General features: G+C 45.3%; 1 protein-coding gene and 1 long non-coding RNA gene across 7 annotated transcripts in view; both read right to left on the bottom strand.

Annotated features, from left to right (window-relative positions):
• map1ab (microtubule-associated protein 1Ab) overlaps positions 1–26679 on the bottom strand; it is a 67763-nt gene that overhangs the window by 29619 nt on the left and 11465 nt on the right. Inside the window, exon 1 of one of the 3 annotated variants that reach the window (XM_047333167.1) lies at positions 11816–12040. The exons of the other annotated variants lie outside the window; for them this stretch is intronic. The gene's annotated coding sequence lies outside the window, so the exon portion shown is untranslated. Of the gene's footprint in view, positions 1–11815; positions 12041–26679 lie in introns of those variants that run through there. 3 annotated transcript variants of the gene reach the window in all.
• LOC118315008 lies at positions 18302–25637 on the bottom strand. Of its 4 annotated transcripts, none has more exons than XR_004794781.2 (7): positions 25362–25637; positions 25154–25224; positions 22945–24356; positions 21382–22497; positions 21047–21124; positions 19137–19313; positions 18302–18609 (listed from the first exon to the last, which is right to left on the bottom strand). It is a non-coding gene; the product is annotated as an uncharacterized LOC118315008 (long non-coding RNA). The 4 variants fall into 4 exon arrangements; XR_004794782.2 differs by having other exon boundaries at positions 21382–21505; positions 21587–22497; positions 22945–25224; XR_007030958.1 differs by having other exon boundaries at positions 22945–25224.

The raw sequence follows: 26679 nt of genomic DNA on the forward strand, positions 1-26679 counted from the left end.
CTAAATTTGATTAATTAGGCTCTCTCTCTCTCTCACACACACACACACACACACACACAAATATAATGAGAAATTTCACAACAAACATGCTTAAGATGTGTGTGGTTTAAGGACAGCGTCCACCTGAGAGCACTGACAAGTTTATTTTTCAACATCAAAAGTTCATATCTTTGTCCCTATTCTTTAAAAAACAAATTGGTGGTTAAAAAAATTGCTACCTATGTTATCAATATCAGCCCAAAGGTTCTCAGATTCTGTAAAACTCTCTCAATATCTCAGTATTGGCCTGAAAAAAACAAACCGCATCTGTGAAGCTATGCTACTTACTTATTTAATCTGAGAGCGTAGTCCTCCACCGAAGCTGAGCAAACTGCCTCGCAATGGTGAAGAATATACAGTAAAACAATGTAAAAACACAAATTAAACAATTAAAGTAGCATATTCAATAGTTTTGTACAGACAGAGCAACACTGGGTGGATACATGTCAATGTGATACATATAAAGCAGCCTGGTTGAAATGTACCGTATTTATGAAGTGCTTTTCTAGTCTAATTGACCACTCAATGTGCTTCACAGCACATATCACATTCGCCCATCCATCGCTGCTATTTACCGTCATTATATTGGATTATCGACCCTGTCTCTGCCTCCTGAGCCACAGCCCATACGAGGAGAGGCATGCAAATGCAGTGAGAGCCGCTCCTAGAAAAGGGCAGCGGGATATTGGCAAAGTGTCACTGTCTCTTAGAGTTCGGTCCGCATCGTGCCAACTATGACATCACTGCCCCCCCCCCCCCCCCCCCCCCCCGGCCTCCCGCTGTCTAAAGACCCAAAGAGGAGCTGAAAGTAATCTAAGTTCAGACAACACACTCCCTCTCTCTCTCTCTCTCTCTCACACACACACACACACACACACACACACACACACAGAGGTCATGCTGCAAAAACATCACACTCAAATGTGTCAGACCATCATTTCTAAAGCCATGACAAACATCTCCCCACACTAACAGTATGAACACCCAGAGCAAAGGGCCGTTTCTGTTCAGAGCCTAACTAGAACACGAACACAGTCACATTCAGACCTTCCCTCTGCTTTCCTTCAAAATAACTAGAACTAGAACAAGAGCACAGTCACATTCAGACCTTTCCTCCGCCTTCCCTGGCAGAGCATCTGCTGGGCTAAACTACCTGCATTGTGAATGTTGGCCTTTTATTTTGAAGGATCATTGATATATTTTAATTTTAGTTAATAGCCTCCAGTGTCAAATTGCAATGCACATTCTCCTGTTCTGTTCCTTTTTTTGTTTTGTTTTGTTGTTAATAAGAAATGTTTAACTGTGCAATCTTTTATATTATTTCACATAAGGTTTTAGGGAGGTTTTAATTTGTGAAATATCTGTGTTTGTGTTTCCGCTATTCCACCATAGCGAATGCCATTCCGTTGTTAAGCTTGCTTAGCGACATTACCGTTGTGGTTCACTCTCACTGCTCCTACGGCAGCAGTTATCATCAAGCTAAGAGAGGGATGATGTTCGGACTTTCATTCACGACACGGACAGAAACAACGCGTTCCGTAACCCTTGGCCCCTGCGGAAGTGAACAGCAGTTTGCCACTAAGTTTGCCGTATCACCTTTAAAGACGATGACGTGTCACTGCAGGTCTACAAAAAAGTTCAGTGAGATTTCAGCTCAAGATTCATTTTATAGTCATGTGGCGGGAGAAGTTAGTGGAGGCGCGTGTTTGGCAGGGCTGCCATGTCACTTGTTATGATAGGAGTGTGATCGCTGCCACCATATTGATCATTTTGTGAGTCTGTCCGTGGTGTTACACAGTGTTACCCCGTGAACGCTTTGTCTCTCTACAGCTGTAGGTGTGTGGCATGACTATGATTTTGCAGTATTTTGGTTGTTAATTCGGGTTTTATGAGAATAGCGTTTGATTCTGATCTTACACAATGCAGAAATCCGCGCCAGTATACCTGCACAAATGTGTGGACCCCGTGGCCGCGCCGCTTCGAAGGACGGCATTCCTCATTGTCACCGCAGAGGTGTCGCGGTGTCGGGAGCGAGGCGCACTGATTACAAACGGGCTGTCAGCAGCACGTCGACAGGCGGGGACGCCTCATTCATCATGGCGACGGACAGAAGACAAGGGTCCCCCCCCGCGGGTCGGACGCGTACATGGCGAGGCAGAGCGCGGCTGTGAAGATGAGCGAGCGCGTGGCCTCCCCCTCGCACAACCACCAGACAATTCAATCCCTCGAGGTGGAGCGACCCCAAGAGCAAACGGAGACTGTGCGGAGAAGAGGCGTTGGTCCCCTGACGGAGAAGAGTCGGGATAAATCGCTGGTGTGTAGAAGAAAGAAAAAAAACGGGTGTGGAGAGGTGAATAAATTGGCACTCAGAAGTCACAGGCTGTTAAATTGGCCGCAGATAGACTGCTGTTGGTCTGGAGCTTCTTCCTCTTTCTTTCCCCGGTGAGAGGCATTGGCCCTCGGGGATTTGCTCTCAGCTTAAGGTGGTTTTCTTAAACCGCCAGCGTGCGGCTTCCGAGTTACCGGCTGGTCTCTCGGCACTAACGGCTCATCAGAATCAGCAGCCTCATAGATGCGTGGCTATGGAGGATGACTTGGATGCTGATCCAGTCAAACAATATTCCCAGTCCCCTCCAAATGAATGAACGTACAGTGTCTTGCAGTTGAGGCTCGCAGAGCCATCTCTATGACCAGGCAAGCTGGAAAGGAAACTCATTTATTGACTGCATTCAATTCAAATAGCAGTAGTGAAATGATAAATAATAATAAAAAAGGGTTCCAGTTCCCTCCTGTGCTCAACTGCTCATAGGCCTGGATCTGCACTCACACGGGACTACTGCAGCTTGGCACGGTGGCCGTTTTTCAATCCGCCTTTGTGTCTGCGGCTTTAGGCGGCTCGAGGCCGCCGGAGGATAGGGAAAGCCTCGAATTGCGAAAATCAGTGCCTGAAAAGTGGAACCGCTACACTGACACAGACAACAGACCCACGAAAAGGCTTTTGTGTACAATCGTGTCAAAATGATTTGGACTAGCTGAAGCGCAGATGTGCTGATCTTCTGCAGTGGACGCACGCGACGCGTCCGCCGAGGCCGCTGCACAACACCGCCCCCCCTCAGCTTCACCGCAGCACATAACGGGCCACAGAAGTTCTATTCCACATCACATTACGGATTTAGTGAAGGACAGGTTGCCATGGACACCGGCCCCTCATTAGTCACGGTCTCCCTCCTCATTTGCCTTTCCTGTTTGCGCCGCACATTTAAAAACCTGCGACGTTCAGCAGGATGCAGGTCCTCGGCTCAAGCTTCATATTTTTCTTCTACAGAGACGGCGCTTCTCGTCCCGTGTGTTGTCTAATCATTACTCATCGCCTCGACGTGGGATCCTGAATCAACGCAAACTCAGTCCACATCAGGAGAAACAAACTGAAGCAAACTCCGTTTGCCTCGGGTAATTTATCATGAGACATTGTCATCTACTTCACTTTCCCCATCGGCCTCCATTGCGTACGTCCTCTTAAGTATTTTCCTCTAGAAATCAGCTAACAAATATGAGCTCTGGGTTATACGACAGGTGCAATAACAGCAGCAAATATTGCATTCTGGATCTACAGAGAGCCTGAGCCTTGCCTCGGTTGCACTTTCCGAAAAAAGATTTGAAATGTTTGAATATTATCTCGTTTCAAACAAAGGGCACAAACTTTATTTTCTAACATTCCACAACATTCGTCACCTCCCAAAGCGTACTGGAGGCGTATGTGATATATAGTAATTGAGTGCTAATATATATTTTGATCCTGATAATATAGTAATCAATACAAGATTGTCGTCACCAAAGTCTGGTTGGGGGGGGGGAGTACACGAGCTTTCAGACATTTCAGCCAAAGTGTCTCAATGGCTTTATTCAGATACTGCTGACCCGCAACTACGGCAAAGCACTGACGGTCAAAGTCGAATGTGGTCTATTAACCGCGGTGCAGAACTTTACTGTGTTTCCAAACTTGCAGGTTTGCTTACAATCTGTACGCTCGTGTCTCTTTCCCTGCTGAACTTTTTCTTCCAGTTGTGTTCTTGTGGATCTCGGATCTTGGTGCATAGTGTTGTTTATACAACTGATGGCTAAAAAGATGAAAATCGAACCAAAGCTGCAATATATGGGGCGCCGTTTGTAAAGCGGAGCACACACACACCACATTCACCATCAAACAACTTGGTGGTGTGAATTGTTTTCAAGTCATTTTTGACCAGATTAACAGCAATATATTTGTTAACTTGTGAAATTTACTTTTCTTGTAAAAAATATAATCTAAATAATAAATCTAATCTAGATTTAGATTAAACATTTAGATTTAATATTTAGATTTAACATTTACATTTAGATTACATTTTCACAAGAAAAGTACATTTCACAAGTTAACAAATATTGCTGTTAATCTGGTAAACTTTTCTATACGTCGTTTGTTGCTAAATGTGGCGAAATGTTGCCGTTTTTTTCGGCGTGCTCCACTTGACAAACGCCACGCCCCATAGCAATAAACTCAAAGACATCCGTCGGGGTTCCGTTGTAGCTGCGTCGAAGTGGCACCACATCGTCCAACCTTGTCCGGTTACATGCAGCAAAAAAACAACAACACAGCAATACTGAGGGAACAATGCAGCACGTGTCGCCAATAGCTGAGGTGAAAATGACAAAGAGTTTCCAATTTCACGCCGCCCACGCGTCGCTTGGCTCGCTGTGGCCGGCCCCCCCCCTGAGCCCGGGTGCGTCACACACATCGGCTGCATGGCGACGCCCCTGTCAGCAGATCGCAGTGGAGTCAGTGGACGGAGGATGGGGGGCCTGAGGGAGAGATCGATGTTCACCGCTGCTCTGCACCATCACCTCTGCTCTCCAGGCCCAGTATGGCTGCCATCAATAGCCTTTTTCTGCAGTGTGGCTCCTCTCTCTCTCTCTCTCTCTCTTCCTCTCTCTCTCTCTGCCCCGCCCCGCCCCATTTTCCCGTCTGTGTCAATCACTGTCATTCTAAAATCAGCTCTCCCTCATGCAGTCTGTTATTTTTATCGAATTTCCTTTACTCACGCTGTCTCTCACTTTGTCATACTATTTTATTTCCTCCCCCTCTCTCTCCTTTTTTTTTTGCTTTGTCATTCAGACTCTTCTTTCTTCTTCTTCTTGCCCCCCCCCCCCCCCCCCCCCCCTTTCAACAAGGCTGCTTAATGATGTTCCCTACTCAGTTCATACAACTATTCCTCCTTGTTTTCGGCTCTACCACAGCCCCAGGCTGCAGAGAGAAATGTAACAAAAAACGTTTTGGATTTAAATCCGTCCTTCCCCGATCTTTATCTACCGGTCGGTGGTCGAATGTTCAAGAACCATTGTGCGGTTGCACTGTCAGAGAGAAAAATATTTCAAAATATATATATATGTGTGTTAATAAAATCAGCACAGGGAGAGCTTCTGTAAAGAAAGACTGAGGGCTCGTCGACCACGGCAGACACTGAACAGCTTCTGTTGCCCAGGACTACGTTTTCTTCGGAAAAACAGGGTACCTAATCTCAGCGGCGGGTACGTGGGGATGGGAGGGAGGGGCGGATGGGTTCGTCGCATCGCTCTGTATTCAGGCTTGAGACAGACTCTGTTTACGATGACATAATACAAACACAGCATGGCATGTATCTGTACATTTTCTCTCTCTCGCTTGCTCTAACTCTCTCTCTTTCTCACACACTCACACACACACACACGCACACACACACACTACGAAAGCTACGAAAACACTGCAAAGACAGACACTGCTGCATTCTCCCCGAGCCGGAGCCTCCCCTCTCTTCTCTCCATTGTTGTCGACGAGTCCTGCGACCGTCGCCCCCAGTGGCCCTTCTCTCTGGTTCCCTCTTTTGTGTCGCTAACTCTACCCGGGGGGCTGGGTGGGAAGCAGAAATAAAATGAAGACCATCATGCATTTATGCAGGGATGACGGTTATTGTATCACCAGCAGAAGGGATTAACTGTACTGTGACAAGTTACCGAGCAATTATCAGGACGCCGTTGCTCGGACAATGATGCACCTCACAAGCGTTTGACAAGTCTGAGTCCAAGCATGTTAGTATGTTCCATGTGTTAATGGCAATTTTAATGCGCCCCCCCCCCCCCCCCCCAAAAAAAAAAATATGACCGGAGTGCCATTTGTTGACAAATAATGCTAACATATGAAGTTCTGAATCAGCCTTTATAAACCTGTAACATTAATCTGCATTACAAATTCAAGTTCGTGCCTGTGTGGAAAAGATTATTATTCTTTAAAAGTTTTTCAGATGTCAGTTTCTCTTAGACACATTGAAAAAAGAAGTGCTTTTGTCGACGTCGGCATACGGAGCAGAAAAACGTTTCGTAAAACTCACAGTCCTCACACGGTGTGTGACGCTGAAGTTACACATTTGACGTGTGTGCAAACCCACATGGTCGTCCGTCTTGAGAAATCTATCGCACCTTTCAGGTTATGAACTCCTAAAGTCCTCTGCTTTGTGATTGAGGATTGTCATCGTCCAATCAGATTCAGGTGTAAAGTCAGGGTCAAAGGTCACACTTGTCACTTCACAGTCACACACAGGGTGGCAACTCTGAGCACCGAGTTTAATCCACAAAAGCACACATTTTTTCAAACTGTTTTTGCGTAACCCCAGTCCCTCATATAATTTGTTCACAGATTATATTCAGGTTTGGTTTTTAAACAAATACAAATATTTTCTGTACAAACTTGAACTGCATATTCATCTTACAGGTTTCCGAGGGGTTTATTTACGACAACTACTGTGCATCACTTTACAAGCTCAACATCTTTTTGACCCTAATTTGAGCCCATGAGGATTACCCAATAACATGGGGGGGGGGTCTCGAATGCACTGAGACTTTAAAAGATTTAATTCTAAATGATCAGTAGTCAGAAAAACGAATGCACTTACCTCTGACATTCAAAACATAATGCGCACATGCAGTCGAGGTATGTCCATGACATTTTAGTCATTTTAGGCCAGATGTTCCAGAAGTGTGGCTGAACCCTATTCCTTACTCGTGGTTATTTCACAGCAATACACCATCAGATATAGGATGTAGTAAAAAGCTAAAACATGTTATTGAAACAGATAGTAAACCTCATTATGAGTCTCAAACTAACACCAGTTAAATCATACAATAAATCAATTTGAAACTCCTTGATATGTATCTACTGTATCAGTAACTTTTGAATATCTTGGTTATATACAATCTTTACTTGAGCACAAGTGAAGTAGTATTAAGCTGAAAGCTTCACTGTGACTGTAAGTAAGTGTGTGCACTGGTCAGCACAAACAAATGCTGACCAGTGCACACGCTTGCTTACAGTCACAGTGAAGCTTTCAGCTAAATACTAACAATGACAAGTTGTTCATATACAGTATTTCAGTCTTCAAACAAAGTGGTGGACCAATTAACGTAGTGATAAATTAATCTACGCACTACAATTTGTGAAAGGTCAACGCATCATCAAAAATAGGCAATTTAATATCCCGAGCAAGTCTTGAATTAAATCTCTAATATAGTCCTGTCTCTTTATGTTATACATAGCTGATTCTACATAGTTAACAGCACTGAAAATGGGTAGACTGAGGGCAAAAATATTAGGGAAATATACTTTATAGATCTTATATATATGCAGTATATTTATTTGTCTTAAAAATGTGGGATGACTTTTTACTAACTGGTGGTTTAGTTTATCAGCCATAATGAGAAGAGCTATGAAGTTCATTTTGGATTCAGTCGACTCTGGATCTGCAGACAGGTTTTGGTCGAGTCAATGAGCCAGCAGCATAATGGATTGGCTTGGCAACCTTCTCCCGGTCCACGTAACAATGCGACGCGCTCACAGTGTTTCTCGGCTGTGTGTCGGCATTCGGCTGATGCTCTTATCTGAAGCGAGCAGGTGTGGGGTTGCCTTTTGATGGAAGCCGGCATCAATGCCACAACTCCACTGCTCTGCTGGGCCTGTGGAGACCAGATAATTCCAACTAGGCGTCTTGCCTTGTGAGATGTGCGAGGGGGAAAAGTGGGAACGTCACACTAAGTGTGCAATGAGCAGTGGGTCACAGTAGCAGCAGTAGTAGTAGCAGCGGTCTAACTTGCAGCCCGCTGGAGTCGTGACGTGCTACTTTTTCTAGTAATAGCAGGACTTTGACAACATCCCGACCCAAGAGGATCACCCAAAGTCCGGCTGGTATGCAAGAGAAGCTGGTTCAAGCTGATTTCCAGCCCCGCTCTCCAACCGAATTGAATTAACAAGTCGGTCACTAATTGTAAGGCCATCTAATGTACCCCATGTGAGCATTTAGCCAGTTAAGTAAGATGGTTAACACTTTAATAAGACAGCGTAATGAGGGATGTCAACAACCACAGTGGTCTGCATCCTCTCAGGCTCGGGCCAAATCCTGGGAGACTCATGAAGGCTTCGGGGTGCTCTCCATTCACAAGTCATTTAGAGACATCATAGATGGGATGGTGAGTGTGTGTGTGTGTGTGTGTGTGTGTGTGTTGAAGCTGTGAGTCTGCGCGGCCACTTGTGTGATTTTAATCGGTGAACTTTGTCTAAATGAGGGGTCTGAACCGTGCTGCGATCCGTTCCCGACGACCCTCCCCTTGCGCTAAACTGGCCACTGGCCAATCTGGGAGCGAGCGCAGTTCATTGTGTCCATGAAAATCCCAAATCCCCCGCAGCTTAACAAATAAGCACCTTCTCAAGTACGCAGGAGTTAGTGATTTGAAAACCTCAGCTGGGTCTGTTGAGGCAAATTATTCATAGGCCTAATAACCAGTGGTAGTCACCAGTGTGCTTGAATTAATGGTGGAATGGTAGAGGGATAGAGTCAGATCAGCCGATCAGCTGACCTGCAAGTCTTCCCTTAGCAATTGACCAGCTCTGTTTCCAAACTACAGTCAGGTGAAAGGATTATTGTGAAAGTAAACTATATATCGTTGAGTTTTGGAATCCTGGTAAAAAAAACAACAACAACATTAGGCTGTAGGAAATTGTGATGGACATTTTTCACGATTGTCAAACATTTGTGCAGCGCATATGTCAATTTTTTTTCTCATAATGACAAACATTTATTTGATTTTACTTACGAGGGACAATTTCCCAAGAGTCCACAAAAACTGTTGTAATTGTGATGCCATGACACTTTCATGTAAATACAAGGGAGGTTAAGTAGCAAGCATTGTTAAAAAAAATGTACTCCAGACAATGTGAACATTGTATTAGGGTGTTTTATTTTTATGCTCAAAAAAGCTTTTATGGCTTTTATGAACCAAAGCTATTTTACAGCAAAATAATATAAGTCTTCTAAGAGAGATTAGTGTAATGAATTAATAACTCAGCAGTGGAGATATGATGCTCTGCCCTGTGGCACTTCTATCGGTAGATGTTGATGAAACACAACAGCTTCTCATCCACAACTTCTCAAACCTCTGTTATGAATTTTGTGCCGTCAAAAGACCCCAGAGGATTTAGTGACAACCCGACTTTCTGTTTTATGATGAAAGACTAGCACAACAGCAACATATCCGAAAGAAAACTGGGAGAAAACTGATAACGCTTCCCGTTCGACCCGACGAGTCCATTTGTTCCTCTATGGTCCACGGCACTTTCTGCACCTCGCCCTCTGCATTGTGGGTCGCGAGGACTGAATCGTGGACTGAATCGTGGGCATCGCTATGTCAAAAAGTGACTCAGCACTCGCAGTGAAACTATTAACTGTTGCTGCACTGTGGGGACGAGGCGGTGGGGCTGAACGTACATGTTGAATTGTGTTGATGAGTGGCTCATGGGCAGTGCCTGTTGATAAGGCACAGTGTCCCTGCTCCGTCATTGACATGTATACGGTGCATTGACTCCTTGACAATGAAGGTCAAACAGTGACTCAGCAATTTCAGCCAACTATACCCCGAAACCTTGACCATCGATCCAACGATCAGTATCTTCCCAATTGTCATGACTTGAATAGAACAGTTCACTGGATTTCAGTCTGACAGAAACAATATATATACATACACGGTTTGTTACACGAGGCCAAGTTAAACCCTGCCGCTCTAAAAGTCCTCAGACTCCATGACTATATGGTTTTTTTTTTTTAAAGAAAAACAATGACTGTGTTTCTTCTTCTTCTGCGAACTACTTTGTATGCAATTCAAACAAAGCCACGGGCTGATACGCAGCATCCTCGACCAGCCACAGTCAAAAACTGCACATCAGAGGAAACATTTTAATGTCGCATTGGGTTTAATGACGAGTTGATGGCTCAATTTCACCCCAAAAAAATGAAAGTTGAGATTGCTGCAGCTGAGTTATTACAGAGACACGGCCATGCATGCAGACAATCGGAGTTTAATATATAACAGAGCCAGAATAATCCTGCACACACACGCACACACACACACAGACACACACACACAGGAAACTGGAGCAGCCTATGAGATGAAGTTAACTCAATATCACAGGATGAAATCTGACTGATACTGAAAAATAACATCTTTTTATGAGCATTAATCATGATCTCACAGACAGCCCCCACACACACACACACGCATACGTGCGCATACGTGCGCTTATACGCACAAGGTTTTCACTTCGCCACAAAGGCGAACGCATCAATCTCGGCATGAATGAATCATCAGAAACACAGAGCACAGGTGAAGGCTGACGGCTGTTCCGCAGCAGACCACCGCCACCCAGACACACGGTCACCGTCTCTCCTCTAATCTCGGCTCACTCAAATCTTTACCTGCTCGCTCGCTGTTCCCTGCCCCGCTCCAAAACGCACAGCCTCAGACTGCCCTCAGCTCCATGTCGTTACCGGCATCGCCGACTGGAAACCATGGCAATGACACGGTGCCATATCTGCTGCAGGAGGGGGGGAGGCGGGGGGCACTGGGTTCATCCGCATCACCTGCGTTTTATGCAATTCCAAATCGTCTCACCATGACTGAGCAGGAAAAAAAAGGCTCAATTTTGTGCGCGTCCCTGCCGACGCGGGACCACCTCTTTTACCAGGACATCACACCTTTCAACTCTTCTCTCTCTTTGTTTTTTTTTCTGTCAAGTTTTCTGATTCATTCTTTTTTTTTTGTTGTTTGTATTGACGATCATGAACGCACCGGCTGCACTTCTCTCCGTTGAAGCTCACACCCAGCTGCCGTGGAACCGTTGGCTCGGCGCGACTTCACCGGAGAAAACAGGCTGAGCGGGCGGCGGCCTCTTCGATCACCTTCATTAATCCCGTTACTTGGCCGGAGACCGGACTCGCTCAAATCCCCCGACTGAGCCTCTGCGCGCCTCTGCTTATGTCACGGTAGATTTAAGAGGACTGACTGTTTAAGGAGTTTATGCTGTCTCATGGCCCAGTTCCTTCCAGACCTTTTCCCTTTTCCATTACACGCCATCCAAAAGCACTGCGCAACACAAGTACACGCGTTTCGTTCCCCTGGATGCCGGAATGCTTGGATAGCATTACGCAATAAACGACGGGGCACAAAGAGAACCAGACTGACAGACAGTTGGTTCGATGGTGCGGAGAGAGGGGCAAGAAAATCAGAGGCGGGAATAGAAACAAGCAAATTACGCAGCAGCCGCTTCCACGGCATCCCACTCGAGGGACCCGCGCGAAGGCGTCACACACACAGAAAGCATTCAAAAACAACAACATACATCACACGTCGGAGAGGGGGGGCATCTCACAAACAGCTCACGTACCGATGTGGTCCACACGCCACTTCGCCGGAGGGTTGTGCGTCCACGAAACCGCGAGAGGAGCGCGCGCGTCAGGCGGAGACGGCGGCACAGAGGAGGAGATCTGGCACGTTTGGAGAGGAACGCAGCCTGCTGGCGGAGCGCGGCGCGCCGGGATGCGGCAACATCCGTCTGCAGACCGCCGACTAGCGGCGTGCGGTCCAACCAGGGAGGGGCGCACCAGGCTCACACACACGCACACACTCTCACTCTCTCACACACACACGCACACACTGCACCAGCGGTAACTCATTCACTGCCGGGGTGGTGTGGGTGGGTGCACCGCTTTTGTAAGCAGGGCGAGAGACAGAGAGAGAGAGAGAGACAGAGAGAGAGAGAGACAGACAGAGAGAGAGAGAGAGAGACAGAGAGAGAGAGAGAGAGAGACAGACAGAGAGAGAGAGAGAGAGACAGAGAGAGAGATGTGTGCCAGAGTGTGTGTGTGTGTGGTGTTATGCACCACATCTCGAAGCACTTGATAAAAACATGTTGTCAGCCAGTCGTCAGTTTTACCCCAGGAGGAGGCTATTTACAACCCACAGCTTCATGTCAAACAGATGTGTGACAGCAGAAAGAAACACAAATGCAGTACTTGAGAGTACATGTATGCAACATTTACATCAATGTTACAGAGGAGTCAAAATAGGATTAGTCTACTTCACCTCTAACTATAGATATGGAGTTCACCGGCGTCGTGGTTATCATGATGACAGTGCAAAAGTGATGTTTCATTATTTGGCCCCAGTGACAAAAGGGCCGTGGTATAGGTCGACATGGAACCTACCAGGAGCACGGCTCAATCGCCCTGAGACCGTTAGCTGGCATGTAGACATTTTGTCCGGGTGGCAGCATGGAGAAAGATCAGGAACTCTCCTGAATTATTAGTATTAAGGGCCCAGACTATTAAAAACCAGCTGGCGAATGTAGAAAACTGCATTTAACCACCTTCTAAAATAGCTCTTTTCCTCTGTTACAACATGACAGTGTCCCCACCGCCGCACAGAGCCAGATGTACGAAGCAATGGTTTTCACATTTTTTTGGGGGTGTGTAAGAACTTGACTGTCCCGCACAGAGCCCTGACCTTGAACGCAGCCACAACATCTAAATGAGACGGACTGGAACTGGACGAGCCACAACGACTGCAATGCTTTTGTGTGTGTCAACAGTGTACTTTCCTAAGAGCTGCGCGTTTGAGTTTATACAAGTATCACCCTAGTAATTAAAGAGAGGAGTAAGAACAAACAGCAGAGCTGTAGCCTTCACCAAACGGGCTCGGTGACGGTGCAGACACTCACTGGGTGCACAGTGTCCGCCCACAGCACCGATACGTTTGTTGAGATGTTGTCTTAGTGTCACATTGTGTGACAGCCAGGAGCGGCCCACCACCATCTCTCCCTATCGCTCCCTCGCTCTCGTCTTTAATACTCTCTTGCTCTGCCAAATTCTGCTAGATAAAAATAGCTTCAAATGAATCATGAATGTAAAGGATGGCGATGTTTACGCTGTGTTTGTGAGAGGGACAAACAACTATTTGGTACACTGCACCAACTGCCGTCCTGTTGCATCTGACAATAACAACCCCCGTAAAACACCCAGAGACACCCAGACACACACACACACACACACACACACACAAACACACACACACCAGCGATCTCTATCTGCTTTGTCACTGGAATAAGAAACTGTCTGGCCATGTCAACGGAGCCCATTCAGTATTTTGAGACCACACCTCTCACAAAAGAGTAACCGCCAATCCGAGGAGCTGAGAGACCAGCTGACACGTCTGTGAGCAGGCGAGACTGCAAAGCTTCCTTTTTTTATCTTGGCGACAAGCAAACAAAATCCAAGTCATATCTGTAGATGGGTAGTAGAGTAACACGAGCCTGGTTTTACTGCGTCTGAAACCCCCCACCCCTCCATCTTGGATTTTGTGGAGTCATGCACAGATCTGGGGTAGCTCTCATGAATGGCTGCTGGAGAGACCACCGAACCAATCATATAGCTTCTGTTGACTGGACTTAAATCTTACGTTATCAAGCTGAGTCCAAGTCGGTCGTCACAATCACACGGGACATTTGGAGTCACCAGTTAACCTGTGTGTCATTGGACTGTGGGAGGAAACCACGGTCAGGAGTACCCCGAGGAAACCCACACGGGAGGGGGTTTTCTGTGGGTTTCTCCACGGCAAGAAGGACGTGCTGAACACTTAATTCTTCAATTCTTTGTCTTTACTGTAAGTGATCTACTAATACAGGAAAAATACAGTCTTGGTGGAGGGAACTCTTTATTTTGTGTTCATGAAATCTTTATCAATGCCTGTTATTTCACAGCATCAGGACACACCGCTATGCACTCTTGCCTATTTACCTATTCACCTCAGGACATGAATAAACATACACATGCATACATGTCAGGAAAGGCAACTGGCATGAAACCTACTGTTTCCTACTTCCAAATGGGCACAGTCAAAAGACGACAGCAACTTAGTCAAACAGAGCTATTTCCCTTTTAGACTGAGGCTGCACTGCATGACTACGCTACCTGGAAGCGTTTCTTTGATGAGTCACTGTGCAGAGGCAAAAGATGTGGACAGACGGTGTTCTAACATCAGCACTGCTTCTCACAGGTCTCACATTTGACCTCATTTGACCCAGTGACAATGAAACAGAGACAGTTGTTCCAGCAAAGTGACAGAAAGACCCAGAGTGTTTACAATGGATTCAACACGGGATGCTGGCATCTGCCAAGGTCGGATGCCCGCCGTTGTTCGTCTCTCCTGATGTGCGGAGAGGACGAAAAAGCGCCGTTCCCGAACCGTCCTCGCTTTCTGTTTCCTCTGAAGTTACATTTTAGTCTCCCCGCGACTGAAGTGACGCGTCTGAAGTGACGTCTGAATTCCGGATGTAATCCTGTTGTCACACGTCGTGCGGGAATCTCAGTGTGTCTCAATCTCTCTCTCTCTCTCTTACTTTGTTTTCAGCGGATTATTCCGTCCTTTCTCTCTTCCTCTACTTCACTTTCCATCCCACCACACTTGCAGTGTCTCTCACAAGTCCCTCGCCTTGCACGCCTCCTTCTTCCGCTTTTATTTTATCTTTCCAATCGTCCTTTTCCTCACTGTTTCCCCCCTTTTCTCCTTCGCTCTCGCTCCGGCCGTCAGACTGCAGTGATGGCAAGCCCTGGGATCAATATCAAAGCTATGCATAATTCAACAGCCGCCTCAATAATGTATGACGTAATGAGCCACTCTGGAACGATGCCTCCTTCACTCCCTGTCTCTGCCTCAGTCCCAGTCTTTTGTCTCAGTCCGGTGAAGTCAGCCTGCACTGCTGTTTGCATGAATTTGTTCCTATGCAATTTCCAATTCCATATTAGAAAGGAGTCAGTTCAGCTCCTAAACTGTTGGAAGTTGTCCCCCCCCCCCCCCCCCCCCCCCGTGTTGCTACAGTAACACAACTTGTCAGAAGTTCACAGAGACAGAGCAACAACAACCCACGTGACTCATCAAGCTGTTTATCAGCCTGTTGAATCACAGTGCGTCACCTCTGCAATTAGCACTGCTGCGGAGAGTATTATTGTGCGAATGGAAGGTTGCATTCAAAATCTAACGGTGCAGCAACTGGGACAATGCAACATGCCACGCGACGGGATGAAAAAGCTAAAGCCTGCAGAGCAAAACAAATCAAAGACAGCAGAGTGAGCACCTTTTGATTATTTGAAGAGTTCATAATCATTTTCTCAAGCGGAGCAAATATTAGACGTTTTACCTGAAAAATGTTCTTTTGGACGTGGGGAAAAATGAACTCCGGAAGGAAATATATCCACTTATTGCCACTTTATGGTACATTTTTCCTCAGGAAGGATATGAAATCTGAAGATAACACATAAATATGACACCATAACAAGTACACATCCTCTCCTTTTCCCACATGGGAAGGTTCAGGCTGGCGTCTGAGAGAGATTACAGGGGAGTAGTCCGCGGTGACGCTGCACTTTAAGCACTGATGGATTAGCATCGGCGTGCACACTCGCTCGGGGTCCATTCCACACACACAGCGGAGCTGTTTGAAAACACTCTCCAGAGATGAGATCGGCCAAGATTTGAATGTGAACCGTCACCTCGGATGGTTAATGTCACAGGAAATGAGTTTCAGGGGCTGCAGAATGTGAATCTGCGTATACCTGGCTCCACTGTAATCAGATTATCCTGGTCCAGCCAAACTGCCATGGACTGTTCATCAGGTTACAGGCGGAGGACTTTCATGACTATTCATCGTAATTAACACAATTAATATGAGCTTCTTGCATTAATATTTGACTATCAGTATGTGGACTTGAATTGAATTTCAACTTTTTCCTTTGAGGATATCCTCAATATCTCACAGAAACACAGGACAGTATCACAGTTTAATGTTGTGGCCATCAGTTCGTTATTTCAAGTTCTTTACCAATAAATCCTTTTTTTCCTGTCAGCTTGGCATGACTGGGGGGCTCTCTACACTACAATACCCATGAACCTTGTCCGCCATACCTTTATAGTTGCAATTAGGAACAAACCTCGGAGCATCTTCCTGCCCTAATTCACCCAAAGTCGAATCAGAATCTAAAAAATGCTGTGATTTAAAGGGGCAGGAAGCGATTTTGTACCAATACAAGTTTTTGTAAAATTCTATATGTACTCACGGTCGGCTAGCTGTCGGTTCAGTGTGTGCGGCGGGAAAAGAATCCGGTTTTTCGGCGCAGGCCATGCTCTGTAAATTGAAAACGAGAAAAAATGGTGCGAACCGCACCTCACGACACTGTGTGCAGTTTGTAAAGACCACTCCCCGACAGCGTGAGAGACGAGCTAGTGAATGACGGTACGACTCGTTAGTGCGTCGGTCTCCCATAGCTGAGGCTGCGGGTTCGTGGCTCAGTCAGTGCAGAAAAATCATCAACAACAACGAGAGAGACAAGCTTTCTCCTAAATCGCTTACTCCCCCTTTAAAGCTACACTATGTAATATTTAGAAGAACTTATTTGCAGAAATTGAATATATTGTCCATAACTATGTGTTCATATATGTATAATCAGTGTTTTTTGATTTTTGGTCAACTTTGAATGAGTTAAATATAGTAACATTAGGTGGACCTGACCTCCGTGTAAGTCGCCATGTTTGCTACATCATGTTGAATACGGTTGTTGCACAAAACGGTCCAGAATACGTTGCATTTGCGTTGAATTTTCATCGCTGCCGGGAACTGGAAATGGAATTAGCGTCGGCCACCATAAAGTGTCCTCTGTCGGATGCTTATTTGGTTGCGGTTTGCAACATTACCACCAGATGCCGCCAGAAAAGTAAAGAATATTACACACGGGGGCTTTAAGTAGGCTTTTTCTTTTCTGAAAGCACCTTAACTGATTTCTGACTATTTTGTAACATCTATGCTTTTATTTTTTGGGGGTGTAGTGATGATCCAACCAAGAAGTCGAGGACATGCTCCACATCATGGTCTCTGCAGAAAATGAAGTGGATTTCCCTTCAAACTACATAACAGTTCTGAATGTGCAAGTTAGCATTTTTGCTTTACCTTCACTTCGCATTAACATTCCTAGTGTGGAAGTAATTCTGAATGAGCTAGTCTGTTCATGACAGCTTGATGACAACACGAATAGTGGAAACAAACATGAATTTTTTAATGTTGCACTAACCAGTGGAAGCCTTGTGGCACACTGATGAAGTTGAGGGAATTTAAACTCTTCACCCCGCTCACTGCCTCCGGGCACTGGGGAGTGTTTTACTAGAAAGCACAAGACGATGTGCAGAGAGGCAGAATGAAAGGAGTTGACTCAGCGAAAAGGGCCTTTCCACGTTGGTTCCACTCAGTGCCGGCGAAATGGAAACTGACAGCTCCAACCATGATGCTGCGGGTAGAGGGCTGTCCTCCGAGTGTGTGTGTGCACGTGAACACACAGTACTCATGTAAGCATTGTATGTGTGTGTGTGTGTGTGTGTGTGTGTGTTCTCAGTGTGTCTGTTAAGAAAGGTCGAAGTGTCCCAGAAGTCTCTATGACCTTGGATGCATCACCAAATCTAAACAGCACAACAGGGGGAAACACACACACACACACACACACACCACCTCCCACTGCGACAAGGTGAGAGAACAGAAGTGCTGTGTCACAGGACAGTGTTACGCAGCAACATTAAAATGGTCGTTCGTACTGTCAGCGATACACAGCCAGAACGATCATAATGATGATGTTGAAAATGAGTCTGGTGAGTACAATGCCCACAGGTCTCATCCTCTCACCACAGTGTTACACATCCGTTTACAGGTCACGGGATTACCACTGCATGTGTGCAGAAATTGTAGAAAGCCTCTTTGTGGCTCCAGGGGAGCTTTCTGATAAATTAGCCAATAACAGCTTCACAAAGGAATCTCTGATGAGCTGTCAGTGGTAGAGTTGCATTCTGGGCAATGTAGCCCTTCAAATTTCGACAAGGGCAAAGAATGCAAGGTATGAAAGAGATAACATATCTCATTTTGATCCTTTTTTAATATGTTCATCATGAGTCCAACAATGTATAAACGTGCAGCAAAAGAATCCATAGAGCAGGTCAATCAAGAACAAGTGCTGTATGTGTCAGACACATAGATAAATGTGATGTTGTTTTTGGCTTCCTAAAAGTAAAGCCAAAACACCTTGACTGCCCCCTGGTGGCTGGCTGCAGTGTAGTTCACAAACCCCGCATCCTCCATGTTAGCAGATGCTACATATAGGACAAATGAAAAAGGTCAAAGGAAATAAAAGATGGTTCCATCATTTTAGACAGTTCTCTTCACACTGACGAATGTTCAATTGTTCACTTTCTGGTATGGTTTGGTTTTATTTTGTTATTTGATGCTATACAAACAGGCTAAAATGTCATGATTGACAGCTGAGCCTGACTCGCAATTGGTTGAGTGTGTGTATCGACGGGACTTCGATACCACGGCCCCACTACTGTGCAGACTCCGTCTCCAAGTTAAGTCACCAGTGCAAGATGGCAGCACGGTATCCAGGATATTTTGGCTTCATTTCTGTACAGTGGCGACGAGTCCTCCATTTTAATATACAGTCAGTGGTCAGACAGTTTGAAATAAATAGGTTCGATCTCAAATTTAAAGCTACACACATAAATCTGACCCATTACTGCATATAACAGCAATGGGTCTCTCTGTACACCAGGGCACTAGACTCTGTCATTCACTCACATGGCTTTTCCTACCACAGCTACGCAGATGACACCCAACTCACGTGGTCCTTAGCCCCAATCTGAAACCCAGGTGGCAGCACGAATCTCTGCATGTCTGGCCGACATTTCTCAGAGGATGTCGACGCACCACCTGAAGCTCAATCTGGATGAGGTCGAGATGCTTTTCCTCCCGTGGAATGCGTCTCCCACCAACGATTTCTCCATCAACACTGAGAACTCTGTGGTGTTGCAGAATTTTGGAGCTGAACATCGATTGTGAGTTGAATAAATATGTGCGTTTGCATGGATTCTCAACAACAGCAACTAAGCACTTTGTTTAAGACGCCATTTGGGACCAAATAAGAACCGCAACCTCAAAGAGAAGTGTGTTTTTTAGTTTTTTACATGAGTAACTGCTGCCCTGGCCAAAATTAAGTGGGAAAACACTGGGGAGATTACAAACAAGGCTCCGTAGAGGAGCTGTGGAACATTAGGCACTGGGGAACAGAGCTCCCAGTTTCCTGACAATAACTTCTGCTGCCATTGTGCTCAAATCAATTCCACCTCCAAGCAGCGTTTAACAGTGATGAAAATGTCTCCTTCTCACCATCCAATATAGGAGACGGACACAGGGACTGACACAGGAGGTGATTGGTGATGGGAATACCAAGAAACAATGGTGCCGTAAACGTGAGAAAGTGCTAAGTTATTAATCAGGTCTTTGTCCTGCCTCTTCGCCGTTTCTACAACACAACAAACATCGCAGGATAGTGGAGGAAATCAAGTTTGGTATTAACGTGTTTTTGTACATGTATGACAAAGGACATGGACGAGCAAAGAAACCAGAAAATATTCACATTTAAGAAGCTAAAATCAAAGAATTTTGACTTTTTTTTCCTTCATAAAAACTACTTGAATGGATAAAACAATTATCAAAACAGTTGGCAATTAATTCAGTAGTTGATTTTTTTAAATTTTAAACTCTTAAATCACAGTAAGAGCCAAAATCTTGATTTTATTATCATTACTCCAGTCACTCTAGCGCAGAATGGACATGATCTAATGCTTATGATATCAACAAAAGGTGAACTGATAAGCACAATTACAAATCATCATCTCAGAGGTTCATGTCATAAGCACAAACTCTAAATTGCAGAATACAGCATCATCTGAGTAACACACGTGATTGATGATTTCCAGTCACTCTCATCTGTATCATGTACAGAATATTTTAAGGTCATGTGGTCACGGTGTGAGTAAACAGTTTAGAAAAGGTCTTCTATCCAAGATCACAGAGCACAGTGACACAGTTCTGACATAAGCGCTGATATATACTGTGCACTTTATTAGGTACAACTGTACAGTCTACTGTTATGATGCTCTAATGTCCCGGTTTTTTTGTGTCAATGATCTGATATGTTTTATCATTGAGGTCACAGTGAGTGATGTTTTGTGCTGGACTGAAGAATAAAGAGAGGTTTTTCTTCTTAACAACAAAACAAACAGAATTGTTGTGTCAATTTCTCATATAATCATGTATTTAACATATGTTCAGTTTAAAACACCTCTCAATGCAGTGCAGTCCAGTACAACACCACATGACCTCAAAAGTACATTTTAATTAAATGTAGATATTCCTAACAAAGTCAACAAAATCAGGTGATCAGGAAGATTATACTTCTATAGATGTTGTAACTGTGGAGACGTTTTTCACTGTGTTGGTGTTGGTGTTACACAACCACTCCAGGGAATCGCAAAGAAGACAATTGCTATATCGTTAATAAGCTTAGAACAAATAAAAGCACGGCAACTCATTATCGGCCACGGCGCCTGATGACGAAATCACTGCAAGTTATCACGAATGAAATGGAGCGAGGTCATCGGACAAACAAATTTCCATTTCCCAACAAGCCATCTTTCTCAGATGACAATAACTCTCCTTAGATATGATTGTGTGATTATTTGAACTCACCTGTTCGTGGAGGTGAGCGTGGTTCTGGCGGTGGGCATGATTGGCACAGCTTGGGTGAGTTGGCTAATCACACTCTCGCTTAAAATAAGTTAAAAGTTCAATAAAAGTATGAGTGGCATGACATTGACATATTCAACTATAGAAGTAGCTCAAAACTGCACTTACTTATAGCACTTGATTGAAGAACTGAACATTATAAACTTTGTAAAGGTAGACTTTATGGCAGAGTTGTTGTATCGATATGCAATTCAGTGTGTAAGTGTACCTTATAAAGTGGTCACTGGTGTGTTGCTAGTGATGTGATAGTCACTGACAGGAGGTAATAGTCTACCCACCTTTTCTGGGGCCAAAGCTTGAATCCTGCCAGATCAGATTTTTTCCTTGTCCATCATTCCCGCACATTTCCCTCACAGCTATTCCACTGTCTGTGCAGAGAAATAAAAAGGATTCTCCCCCCCCCTTAAATGGTAAAGGACAGACGTGTTCAGCAAATCCACACAATTAAAATGACATGGTGACATCTAAATGATTTGTTCTTACACTGAGGGAAGTGAAGGGAGAGACGGGAACGAGAGCCTGCGGCCTAAAGGTCATGACCTTTCACTGAGACACTGCACTTCTCCTGTAGCCTCAGTGACGTGGTGATGACAACTTTCAAGCAGAGTGAAGGTCTGGTGTAGTTACAGAGCTGGATAACTCGGTTCTTATGAGACGATCATGATCATCAAGATTCAAATCTTCTAGGTTCTCCAACCCGACAACCAACTAAATGTATTTAAAGGTTTAAAGCCAAATATTGCCGTGACCCAGGAGCAAGTTCATGTCAGAGAGGAAATAGTCAGGAACAGAATGGTATCAGAATTAAGGAAAGAGATAGAAGGGATTTGGCTAAGAACTGATTAAAGCCATCTGATTTAATGTGTAAAAATATCACTTTGAGCCCAGAAAAATTACAGTGAGAAGGAAGTGTGAGACAAAGAAAGGCGCAATGAGAACTTACAGGGGAGGTAGGAGAGTTTTTCTTTTTCTTCCAGATAAGCATTTATTACAGGAGGTAGAAGAAGATTTAGGAGAGTGATATGAGATAATGGGAAGAACGAATGAAGTACGACTTCCCTAATGCCAATGTATGTGCGCACATTCGCAATTTCGACTTTAAACGATAACGCTTTTTGTAAAGATTTGGCCTTTTGATGAGCTTTTCCATTTGGGTATTTTACCTTACTTTACATTTAGAAATTCTTTTTCTTTCTTTTCTTTTAAAGCTGCATCACAGTGCCACAGTGACTGAACCACAAAACACAAGATGTTTGAGCACCTCCTCTTCGACACTCCCAGCTCCGGTGTCCGGCTCACTGCAGCACAGCAGGAGAGATGCTCTGCAGTGCAGAATGATTTCATAACCGATGTGAGGCCGAGGCACCGACTTTTGCTTTTCTCCGTGTGGAAATCTGATTTTTTTTTTTTCACACCGTAGAAGACGAACAAAGACATTGAAATTGAAAATTGAGTTTTTTGTCAAACATAGAGATTCGTGTAGAGGAGTGTGCGGGGCAGAAATATTTCCCTTAGTTGTTAATAAGCTGTAATGAAGAAAAAACCTCGGTAATAATATTGAAAAGGAGAAATACTGAGAAGAAAAGCATGAACTATCAAATCACAAACATTTGCCGAGGATGGTACACCCCCAGAGTCGATGCATCAGTAAGAGGAGCTGACAGCCCTATAGATATTTTCCAATCCCACCACTGGTGCTTTAGAAACTACTAACTATTTGCAGTCACTTCACAGTGTATGAGATAAAACTTTGGCATATACACGCTTTAGGCCTGTCACGATAATTACGCCATCGACTTATCGTACGACACATGACTATGAACTCGATCATTTTTATTGACCTCAATAGCAGCCATTGCGTCTCCATGCGTGTTTGTTGACATAAGAATAAATGTCAACAACAGTCCAGCAGGGTCTCGCTGCTTCTGCCTCTCATCTGTTCTCGTCGCATGATCCATTAATTACTGGTGTGGTCTATAAAATGTCAGAACACAGGGGTTTCTTTGTATTTTTCTAAAGGCACCGTGTCTTCAAATTGCTTGTTTTTGTCTGAGGCCCGAACGCAAGTCTAAACTGAGGATAACATTTCTGTCAGCAGCGACACAAATCGTGTAGGACTCGCACCCGCAACGACCAAAAGTCCTCTACGGCAAACCGACATGATTCAGATTAAAAAAAAAAAGTCTTAAAATGACGATCATATTGTTTGTCGCAAATAGTTTCTGGGACAATGTATGTTGCGACAAAATGTACAGGCCTAACAAGCTTTGTTGCGCATCTCCACAAGTTTCATCATTTCTCAATCCAAGACCCAGTTTCATCCAAATGATCCGAGTATGGAACAAGACAAAAACACAACGTCTCCTCCTTGTGACTATAAGCTCCTGTCCATCCTCCTTCAAACCTTAGTCACGATATGTCGATAAAGGGCACGTGACCTCTTTAACCCTTCATCTTTGGCATCTCCAGAGGCCTCTTACGTGTCATCCCACTCAGCAGGCCTGGTGCGGTCCCCGCGGCAGCGGCCATGAAAGAGGCACGGTCCCCAGGCACCGCAGCAAATTGGCTCCACCATCGCCTGTGAATCTTTAATCACTCTGTGCCGCCTCCAGGCCAATTCTCACCTCTACCACATCAGACAATGCCAGGGAGATAACAGTCCCTAATGTGCGTGTTCCCATAAATACTTAACACAAATGATAGACTGGGGGAAACTGACCATTTGTGGGAAAGAGAAGATGGGATTATTTTTCTGATGGGCTTAAAAAGTTAATTTCCTTGGATGATTAACGTTGTTTCAGTGTTGCGAGAGTGCACCGTGTGGGCACAAACAAATTCAGCTCATTTGACTGGGGATTTTTATTTGTATAAAATGGTAGAGCAGCAACCTGGAATCAATTTTGGCAACTTTGTTATTCCCTTTATTTAGGAACCATTGTTTTTTTTATGCATTTTGTTTTAAAAAGTCCCATATTCACATGGAAAAGTTACGGGGTAAGAGACAGAGAGTCTCATTCTACAGTACGAACGTAATTATATAACACTGAAGGTCTGGAAGCTTCTTCAAAAGATTGGAGGTCTATCGTCTTTCATGAGCTCCCTGCCTGACTAAGCCTTCTTACTGAGCTCAGTGTGTGTGTGTGTGTGTGTGTGTGTGTGTGTGGGAGGGAAGAGCCACACGTACTGATTACACTGAGTTGATTCCCACTGATTCTTTTTCCTTTTCCTTTTCTCTCCACCCACCTCTACCTCACTGAGAGAGGGAGGGAGAGATTTAGAGAGGAAAGAAAGATGTGATGCTTCACATCTCACTTCAAAGGATCTCTGGACCACTGGGGCGATAAAGCCTGTTTCCTGTTTCCCATCGACCAACTGCTGCGATCGTCCCAATTAGCATCATCTAACGTTCAATACGTTGCATAAACATCTCGGAGAAATACCTGCATTGACGAGCCAGTAGTAGCATCTATGTGTGTGTGTGTGTGTGTGTGTGTGTGTGTATTAATCTACTTAAATATAAATGACTCCAAGAATCTTTTCGCGCATTATGTTCTGCGCATATCCAACAACATACAGAATATGCAGATTAAACCATGCCATCAACTGATTTTCTGCTGATATTACAAACACACACACACACACACACACACACTCTGTAAGTGGACGCACACCTGTGAGCTCAGTATGTGCAGATTTATCACAGTAAATCACTGACACTAATCCATGGCCTATCTCAGCTTGTGTGTGTGTGTGTGTGTGTGCGTGCGTGTGTGCGTGCGCGTGCGTGCGCGTGCGCGTGCGTGCGTGCGTGTACATATATCATTGTGAGGACCATTTTAAGTCCAGACATTTTGGCCGGTCCTCACTTTCTGACACACCTTACAAAGGGCAGTTTGAGGGTTTGGACTTGGTTTTAGGGTCAGGGTTAGAATTTGGTTTAGATAAGGATTACAGTAAGGGTTGGGGGTTAAGGCAATGCGTGTCCTAGAGCAGAATAAAACTGAATTGAACTTTATTGTCCTGCAGAATGGGAAATGTCTACCGGCTCACCAGTGAACGAGCAATGGCATGAAGACAGACGATCGTAAAAGACAAGCAGCCAGACGTGACAGACAGGGTTCCTAAAAACAAGCGATGAGATAAAAACAGCATGAGAACAGCATAGAAGCAACGTGAAAACTATGTGAAAGCATGTACTCGATTTAGCAAGGTTGTCATGATTCTGCCCCCATGAACTTCAGTTCTAGTGGACTCTTACTTATTTTCCCTCCAACTGCGTGTGCCTAGTGTATCTTTGCCTTGGTCAAGTTACCTTATTACCCCGTGTTTGTGTTTTCTTCAGTTTCCTGTTTTATTCTGAAGTCCCTTTCCTTGTGTTGCTGCACTTCCTGTCCCGTGTCTTGTTTCTGGTGTCTTTGCTTTTCCTGTGTCTCCCGCCCCTGTGATTGTCTGCACCTGTTCCTAATGCGTCTCACCTGTGTTCGATTAGCCCCGCCCTCATTGTCTATTTAGTCTCTGTACCTGTGATGTTCCTGTTCTCCCCCCCCGTCTGTACCTGTGATGTTCCTGTTCTCCCCCCCCGTCTGTACCTGTGATGTTCCTGTTCTCCCCCCCCGTCTGTACCTGTGATGTTCCTGTTCTTCCCCCCCCGTCTGTACCTGTGATGTTCCTGTTCTCCCCCCCCGTCTGTACCTGTGATGTTCCTGTTCTCCCCCCCCGTCTGTACCTGTGATGTTCCTGTTCTCCCCCCCCGTCTGTACCTGTGATGTTCCTGTTCTCCCCCCCCTCCATCTGTACCTGTGATGTTCCTGTTCTCCCCCCCCGTCTGTACCTGTGATGTTCCTGTTCTCCCCCCCCGTCTGTACCTGTGATGTTCCTGTTCTCCCCCCCCTGTCTGTACCTGTGATGTTCCTGTTCTCCCCCCCCGTCTGTACCTGTGATGTTCCTGTTCTCCCCCCCCTCCATCTGTACCTGTGATGTTCCTGTTCTCCCCCCCCTGTCTGTACCTGTGATGTTCCTGTTCTCCCCCCCCTGTCTGTACCTGTGATGTTCCTGTTCTCCCCCCCCGTCTGTACCTGTGATGTTCCTGTTCTCCCCCCCCCCGTCTGTACCTGTGATGTTCCTGTTCTCCCCCCCCGTCTGTACCTGTGATGTTCCTGTTCTCCCCCCCCCCCTGTCTGTACCTGTGATGTTCCTGTTCTCCCCCCCCCGTCTGTACCTGTGATGTTCCTGTTCTCCCCCCCCCGTCTGTACCTGTGATGTTCCTGTTCTCCCCCCCCCCCTGTCTGTACCTGTGATGTTCCTGTTCTCCCCCCCCCCCTGTCTGTACCTGTGATGTTCCTGTTCTCCCCCCCCTGTCTGTACCTGTGATGTTCCTGTTCTCCCCCCCCCCCTGTCTGTACCTGTGATGTTCCTGTTCTTCGCCCCCCCCCCCCCATAAAATCAACTCTCATATCATCAAATACAGCAGTTCACATTAAGTTTCTGACGTATTGTTTTTTTTTTAACTTGGCAACCAGATGTTAGCAGGAGCACACGATCCGCCTCTGAGCGATTGTGTTTCTTCCTGTAATGTG

The sequence above is a fragment of the Scophthalmus maximus genome, chromosome 7, assembly GCF_022379125.1.
Source record: "Scophthalmus maximus strain ysfricsl-2021 chromosome 7, ASM2237912v1, whole genome shotgun sequence".
In the NCBI taxonomy this organism is placed as follows: domain Eukaryota; kingdom Metazoa; phylum Chordata; class Actinopteri; order Pleuronectiformes; family Scophthalmidae; genus Scophthalmus; species Scophthalmus maximus.